The following is an 8,173-nucleotide window of genomic DNA, read 5'->3' on the forward strand; positions in this document are numbered from 1 at the left end:
CATTCCCTTGGTTCCTCCTTATGCCCATTGGCATTTCCTCTGCTTAAATGTTAGCTTCACTTCTGAAAATACAGTTTTTTCAATTGCTAATGTAAATAAACCACCAATTCCGTTAACAAGGCTCCCAGTGCCTCCTTAGATGAGTCCCTGGTGACTGATGCCAGGAGAGCTTCCCAGAGAGGGTCAAGCCCCAGGATGCCTGCCCCACGGTGCCCACCCCCTCAGGGCTCCAGCACGGCTGGGACACAGGAACAGCAAGGCAAGGGGCTCAGCCCGGCCTGACCCACCCTAGACTCACTCTCGTGGAGCTCAGCGTCACCGACTCATCCTCCAGGGTTGGAGCCCAGGACAGGCCCTCCGTGTCCAGCCAAGGTGCCCTGGGCCCTTTAGTAGAATGGCTGGGAAAACTGGCCTCCAGATTCCAGCAAGCCCCCACGGGGGAAGACAACGTCCCTTCACCCACAATTCAGAGTCGAGGGAGGACGCAGGACGGCTCCCTCCCTCCTTCTGAGTCTCCCTGCGGCCAAGGTGGGACCACAAGCGCTAGCTCCTCAAGGAGACCCTAACTTCCTCTGCCTCAGGACCAAAGCACATGACCAGACTCTGCAGGGGATCATCCCTTCTGCCCTGAGACTGACCCTCCCAGGATCCCAGGAGACAAGCTGGACCTGGTGTGTGTCAGGGCCTCCTGGAGCTCTGAGCCTCCACTGCACCTGGGGTCATGAGAGGGCAGAGCCAGCCTGATAGACTGGCAGGACCAGAGGCGGCCTCAGCTTCAGTCCTGAGGGCCGCTCTCTGTTCCCCTGAGCCGGGAGCCCTGCCATCAGCTGAGTCCAGAAACAGCTCTAGAGAGAACCCCAAAGACACGGGCTGGAGTGGAAGTGAGTCCTGCAATCCCGCATGTGCCTGGTGGGGAGGATCCTGAGTTCCCACTGGCGGAGTGCCAGGTGGGAGCACCGCCCGCTGAGGTGGGTGATTGTCCATCGGAAGTCCTCCTGAGTTCCCCACCAGAGCTGGTTCAGAGAGCTGAGGTCCCCTGTTCTCTCCTCCTTCCTCTCCCCCAAATCTGGACGCACCCCACCCCCTCTCCTGCCAGCCTGTAGGCGTTTCCTGAGACCCCGCTGCATTCAGGGGTCCCAGCCATTACATGTTCATAATCTAACTTGGAGTGGCATGAACGTTAGTGAGTTACCTGTTTCCAGAACTGCGCTAAGTGTGACACATGCTATCTTACCTCATGGAAACTGAGGAAACCGAAGCTCAAACTGTCTTTGCCATGCGTTTTTTGCCCAGTAAACATTTACAGAGGAGATTAATTCCCACTTCCAGGCTGCTGCACACCCTCATCTCTTCCACAAAGCTCCACCTTCCTGATTTGTCAAGGTCCAGCCCCGTCCCTCCTCTTTCTGAAGCCCTTGCTGGTCACTACAAAGGTTCCTCCCTGGCTCCTTCACTCCTGAGTCACAGGAGTCAGTTTGTCTTTCAACATTATTTCAAGATCCTAAATGGTCAAAGTCATGCTTTATGCTATTCTGAACAGTAATTGTTTAAATACTGCTGAACAACCTCAATTGTTCAAATATTCTTGCATAACTGTAACTGTTCAAATATTTGCTATTCTCTTGATACAAAACTTAGAACAGGCTCTGCTTTCAGAAGTTACAGTGTGATAGGGAAACAAAACAACCCAGCAGGGGGGAAAGAAAGCCTTGGAAACACTGACCAAGCCCTGTCAAGCGATTCTAAATGCATCTGTGTGAGTCAGACTCAACCTCCAGCTTAGAGCAGCAGACACGGGGATTCCAGCTGGGGGAGGGGAGGCCCCTGGCAGGGCGGAGGCAGGACTTCGCAGGCGTCATGGAGGACATTGGGGGCTCTTCACTAGCTGGAGCCGCGGGTCCATCTGCAAGGCTGTCAGTCAAGGCCATCCTCAGTGAGGATTATCAAAGACGGGCCTCTGAGGGACTCACGTGTTCCTCTGGGAGTCGGCGGGAGGAGTAGGTGATGAGGGAACCTAGTCTGTCTGGACAGGGAAGATGGTAAGAGAGAGGGGGCGGGAGAGGAGGACCAGAGCCCTCACTTACTGGGAAGCAGGATGGAGGCGCTCCAAGCAGGACGTGAGGGTGTGTGTGTGAGGGTCTGCGAGTGTGTGAGTGTGTGGGTGTGTGTGTGAGTGTGCGTGTATGTGAGTCCGTGTATGAGTGTGTGTCTGTGTCAGTGTGTGTGTCAGCGTGTGTAAGAGTGTGTGTGTGTGGGAGTGTGTGTCTGTGTGTGTGAATGTATGGTGTAAGTGTGTGTGTGTGTCTGTGTCTGTGTGCAGTCAAGAGAATCTGGCTGTCGTCTTACGAGAGAAAAAGAAAACCATTAATATTCACTGTGGACCAGAGACTCTTCATTTGTGCAAAATTAAGTCCTTCAACCAAGAAAGTAAAAAGGGAGGAGCAAACGTGGAGAAGGCCGAGGGCGCCTGGGGAAGAAGCGGGAGCGCAGGGCCGGAAGCAGGGCTGGAAGCGGCGGGCTGGGCACGTGGCCGGACTCTCCGGGCCGCCAGGACCGCGTTTCCGCGCTGCGTCCTGCGACCTGCATGTGTAGCTGCAGGCCCAGGAGAGCGCGGACGGGACCTCGCCTTCCCCGATGACTTGCTGCACTCCAGACATTCAGAGCTTTTCCGTTCATTCAGTTCATCTAGGCCACAGAGCAGTCCTGAGTAGGTATGTGATCTCTATTTCACAGGTAAGAAAAACAAGACTCAAAGACACAGCTTATCCAAGGAGACACAGCCCGCGAGAGGCAAGCTGAGATGAGGGCTCAGGTCTGTCTGCCTTCACAGCCCGTGTCCTACCCACTAGAGCGTGACACCCCCACGCATCTTGCAGAAGAGGACTTAACACGCGCTTGGCGTTCCTCCGCATCGTACTTTGCACAGGCAGACACACTCAGCAAAAATACCTGTTAAAAAAAAAAAGAAAAACTACCAAATGTAAAGTGAGTGTATTACTTAAGTAGTCTAGGGACAGAAGACTTGTCTTTTCCCCTCAAAGGTAGTTATAATTCCCCTCATGAAACCAAACAGAAAATAAAGATTAATTATTTGTAGAGCTAGTAATTACATTGAGGGGAGGAAGGAGGAACAGCAATATTATTCTTATCAACACAAATTTAGTTCTGCTATATAATTTACATGCAGGATCCAACTGAATCCTTATTTAAAAACCTTGTGAAATAGGTTAGAATAAATCACCTGTTCTACAGTTAGGGAAACTGAGTCTCAGAATGGTTCAGTGAGCTGTTCAAACTTACGGAAGTAGTGAGTGTCTGAGTGATGATCGGTTGCCACCTCTGCAGGTGACGCCTGGAGAACTAGCCCTTGCCGCTGGAAACTAAACCCCCGTCACCCAGTTCATCCTGCTGGGATTCTCCAATGATCCAGACCTCCAGAAGCTTCTCTTTGGAGGCCTCCTGCTCATCTGTGTCATGACCGTGGTGGGAAACCTGGGGATGACGGTGCTCATCCTCACGGACTCCCACCTTCACAGGCCCATGTACCTCTTTCTCAGCGTCCTCTCTTTCCTTAAAATTTGCTACTCCTCTGTGGTCACACCCAGGCTGCTGGTTGACTTCCTGGCCTCTGGCAGGTCCGTCTCCTTCAAGGGCTGCGTGGTCCAGACGGCCTTCTCTGTGATGCCCGCCGCGGCTGAGAGCTTCCTGCTGGCTTCCGTGGCCTGCGACCGCTGCACGGCCATCTGCCGACCTCTCCACTGGGCTCCGTCATGACCAGGGCCCCTGTCTCCAGCTGGTGGCTGCTTCCTCGCTTCCAGTGGCGCTAATTCTGCTATTGGGACTGGGAATGTCTTTGCCCTGCCTTTCTGCAGGCCCAACCAGGTACCGCACTACTTCTGTGACATCCAACCCCTTCTCCGTCGGGCCTGTGCCAACACAGCCACGGCAGGTATGACCCTCTATATCTCCTCTGCCCTGGTTACCTATCTGCCTGCTGCCCTCATCCTCACCTCCCACAGCCTGGTCTTGGTGGCCACTGGGAGGATGCGCTCGGCAGGTGAGAAGGAGAAGGCCCTCTCCACGTGTGCCTCCCCCTTCCTGGCCACTGCCATCTCCTACAGCACCGTGATTTCACCTACGTCCAGCCTCATGGAGCTTCCCTGGTGGCTCAGACGGTAACGCGTCTGTCTACAATGCGGGAGACCTGGGTTTGATCCCTGGGTTGGGAAGATTCCCTGGAGAAGGAAGTGGCAACCCACTCCAGTACTCTTGCCTGGAAAATCCCATGGACGGAGGAGCTTGGTGCAGACCACTGTCCATGGGGTCGCAAAGAGTCGGGCACGACTGAGCAACTTCACTTCACTTCACTTCCAGCCTCGTGGATCCACCGATGACACCAGTGGCCAGGTGGTGTCTGTCTGCTACACCATCATAACCCCCGTGCTCAGCCCCGTCATCTAGAGCCTCCGAAACAAGGAGGTGAAGGAGGCCCTGCAGAGGAAGCTCCTGCTAAACCCTGCGAGGTTGTTGGTTGGCAAGAGGAAGGCATAGCGTCTTCCAAATCAGACTGTGAACCGTCCTAGCCAGGAGCAGCCTGGTTTGGAAGAAGGGGGAAGAAGTAAAGAAAGAAACAGCAAATACCATACTTTATACAGAGTGTTGCTAAAGCAACTTTGCACCCATTATCATATTCAGTCTTTGCCATTGCACAGTGGAGCAGCCATCCTAAGGATGATCTCATTTTACAACTGAAGGAGATTTCACTCCGTAAACATAAGTTAATAACCTAAAGCAATTCATGACAGAGTATTATATTTAGAATTATAAAGAATTATATTTAGCCTAGATGTCTTTGAATATGCACATAGGGGCTTCTCTGATAGTCCGGTGGCTAAAAGTCTGTGCTCTCAATGCAGGGGGCCCAGGGAACCAGATCCCACACGCCAACTAAGACCTTGTTCAGTCACTCAGTCATGTCCAACTCTGCAACCCCATGGACTGCAGCAGGCCAGGCTTCCCTGTCCTTCACCATCTGTCTGAGTTTGCGCAAACTCATGTCCATGGAATCAGTGGTGCCATCCAACCACCTCATCCTCTAAGACCTAGCACAGTCAAATAAATAAAAATAAATATTTAAAATAAACCAATAAATATACATGCTATATGGTGAGTATATGTGTTTTGGAGAATCACACAAATGAGGAACGTGAACTTGACATACTTCAAGGTTGGACGCTGGACTGGAAGGCACGCTCTTAAACTAAGGCAACATTTTTTTAATGCTTCCCTCTTGGCAACTTTTTGTTTGTCTGTCTTCCTGGGTCTTAGTCGCTGTGCGCAGGGCTCTCTCTGGTTGCAGAGCGCGGGGCTGCTCTTCCCTGCAGTGCAGAGGCTGCTCACCGTGGCGGCTTCCCTTGTTGCGGAGCAGGCGCTTCAGGAGCCGCAGCTCGCAGGCTCTAGAGCGGGTGCGGTAGTTTGGCACACCGGCCCAGCTGTTTCGTGGCTTGTGAAGTCCTCCCACACCAGGAATCGAAGCTGTGTCCTCTCCATTAGCAGGCCGACTCCTATCCACTGGACCACCAAGGATATCCAAGACAGAGTCTGAACCCGGACTGTGCTGGCCTCACTCTGAGATTTTGGGATCATCAAAAGACCTTCTTCAGATCTGTCTTAAGGATGTGATTCTAAATATAGACAATCTTACTATACAAAGAGGCTTATCACAGCATCATGTTTGAAAACAAAAACTTGGGAGAAATCTAAATATTCGAAGAAGGAAAAAACTAAACCCCTAAATGTTATCTTGATGGAGACGACACAATAACACGGAAAACAGGTCAGAATAGTGTGATTGCAACAATGTGATACAAAGGAGTAAGGAAAACCGGGGAGGAACACACTGATGTAAACGATGGTCTTACAAGAGCAGTGGCACTGTGAGAAGAGGCTTTTCTATTTTTCTCAAAAATTTCACAAAACTTTTTAATGAGCATATTCAATTTTGATATTTTATTCTAAAAATGGATAATTTAAAAATCCTTTCCAGTAAACTAAGAGTGAAAATATTTTACTTTTTTGTGTCTCCTTCCAGAAAGCAAATATTTACGAAACTCTTCCTATGCGTCACATTCTTTTAACTAATAAACCAAGTTTTTAGTACACATGTGCAATTAACGTCAGGACTAGAACATTATGGTAAAGAGACTTGATAAAAATTAATCTAGTTCACTCACCTGTAAAAATATGTATGAGGTCATCAGGTCACCACAGGGTGGTGGGACCTGCCTAGGTTAAGATCCAGAACATGCATTAGGTAGCTTTATGCTGCGGTGACAACCCCACAATGTCCGCCAGTTAACACCACAAAGGCTTTTACCCATGCTAAGCTGGAGACACACCAGGTGACTCGCCAGGGCAGACTTTATCCCTCCGTCAATATCTGGACCCCTTTCATCTGACAATGCCATCATCTCAAACTCGAAGAGCCCTCCAAAACTGCCAGGGAAATAATCAAGAAGGCCACGGAGCGAGCTCTTAACCGTCTGGCCTGAGGTTGGCTCACGTCACCTCACCCTCTTATGGCTTTAGCATAACTGCAGGAGAGCCTGGAAATACAGCCTTCTTAGTCCAGACACAGGAACAGTAAGTGAGACTTCATAAACACAAAGCTGTGCGCATGATACAACTCTATGGCACAAGTTAAAATTAGCAGACGATCGCGGCTATCCACCTTCACTAAACAAATGTTGAACAAGTATTTATACTTTCAGTCTGAGGAGTGGCAAAGTGGTGTCCTCTCTCTCCCATTCACTGTTGTGTCCTCAGCGTCTGCAGCAACGCCTGGCCCATCACAGACACTTGATGAGGGAAAGCACGCTGCTTTCCGTGGACCTGCAGCGGCGTCGACGCCTGAGAGCTTTTGAGAAACGGAGACGCGGGAGACCCGGCAGATGGAAACTGTGGCGGCGCTGTGTGAACTGGGCTGACTGCTGTTGAGAACAATTCGGCATCAAGTTAAAAAGCTGAACATGTACATACACTATGATTCAGCAATTCAGTGAGTAGGCATATAATCAAGAGAAATTCTTGCAGATTCGCATTTTGAAATATATACCAGGAATGCTTAAAGCAACCCTATTTCTCATAGCAAAAAAAAAAAAAAAAAAAGTGAAAGCAACTGTAGGAACAGATGAATGAAACAGCTCATATTCATACAACAAAAACTAAACGGCAGCAAAAATGAAAGAAGCAGAGGTTATGTAGCAAAATAAATGTCTCCAAAACATAAGACTGAATGAAATGAGAAAGTAACAGAAGAATACACACAGTGTTACTCCATCTGTAGGGTTTAAACATAGATAATGACCCAGCAATCATATGTAAATATATCTCTCCAAAAGAAACAGAAACACTGATTTGAAGATGGGCATACAGCCCAGTGCTCATAGCAGCATTATTTACAATTACCAAGGTATGGAAGCAAACTAAATGCCCATCAACAGATAAAAACAGATAAGAATTTACTATATAAAAATACATCTTATTTATATAAAAATTTATCGATGGATAAAAATGAGGTGGTACGTATACACACACACACACACACAATGGAATCACACTCGGCCATAACAAAAAAGAAAGTTTTGCCACTTGTAGCAAAACAGATGGCCTTGGAGGACATTATGCTAAGTGATATAAGTCAGACAGAGAAATACAAGTAATGTATGATATCATTTATATGTGGACTCTAAAAAAATACAGACTAGTGAATATAACAAAAAAGTAGCAGGGGGCGGAGCGAGGGTTGCTGTGGGGGTGGGGGGGTCGGGGGCTCAAACTCCTGGGTGTCAAATAGACTGGCTGTGCATCGTGCGTGAGGAACCTAGCCAATGTTCGGTAACAACTGTACGTGGAAAGCAAGTTTTTGAAATTTTTTTTAAATTTTAAATGGGCAAAATTAAACTATTATAATATTTAGAAATGTATTAATAGACGGTAAAGCTGTTTAAAGCAAGGAGTGATTGCACAAGATTTGGGATAATGCTTGCCTCTTATCGGGGAGAAAAAGAAGGTGAAATTGTTACCAAGTCCAAGTTCACTCTGCTCACCCCATGGACTGGCCAATAAATCCAAGAAACAGGTGTTGAGCCAAGGAATACAACTTTATTCAGTC

General features: G+C 48.9%; 1 pseudogene; it reads left to right on the top strand.

Annotated features, from left to right (window-relative positions):
- On the top strand, positions 1,858-6,996 carry LOC102183530 (annotated as a pseudogene).

Source organism: Capra hircus, chromosome 15 (assembly GCF_001704415.2).
Source record: "Capra hircus breed San Clemente chromosome 15, ASM170441v1, whole genome shotgun sequence".
In the NCBI taxonomy this organism is placed as follows: domain Eukaryota; kingdom Metazoa; phylum Chordata; class Mammalia; order Artiodactyla; family Bovidae; genus Capra; species Capra hircus.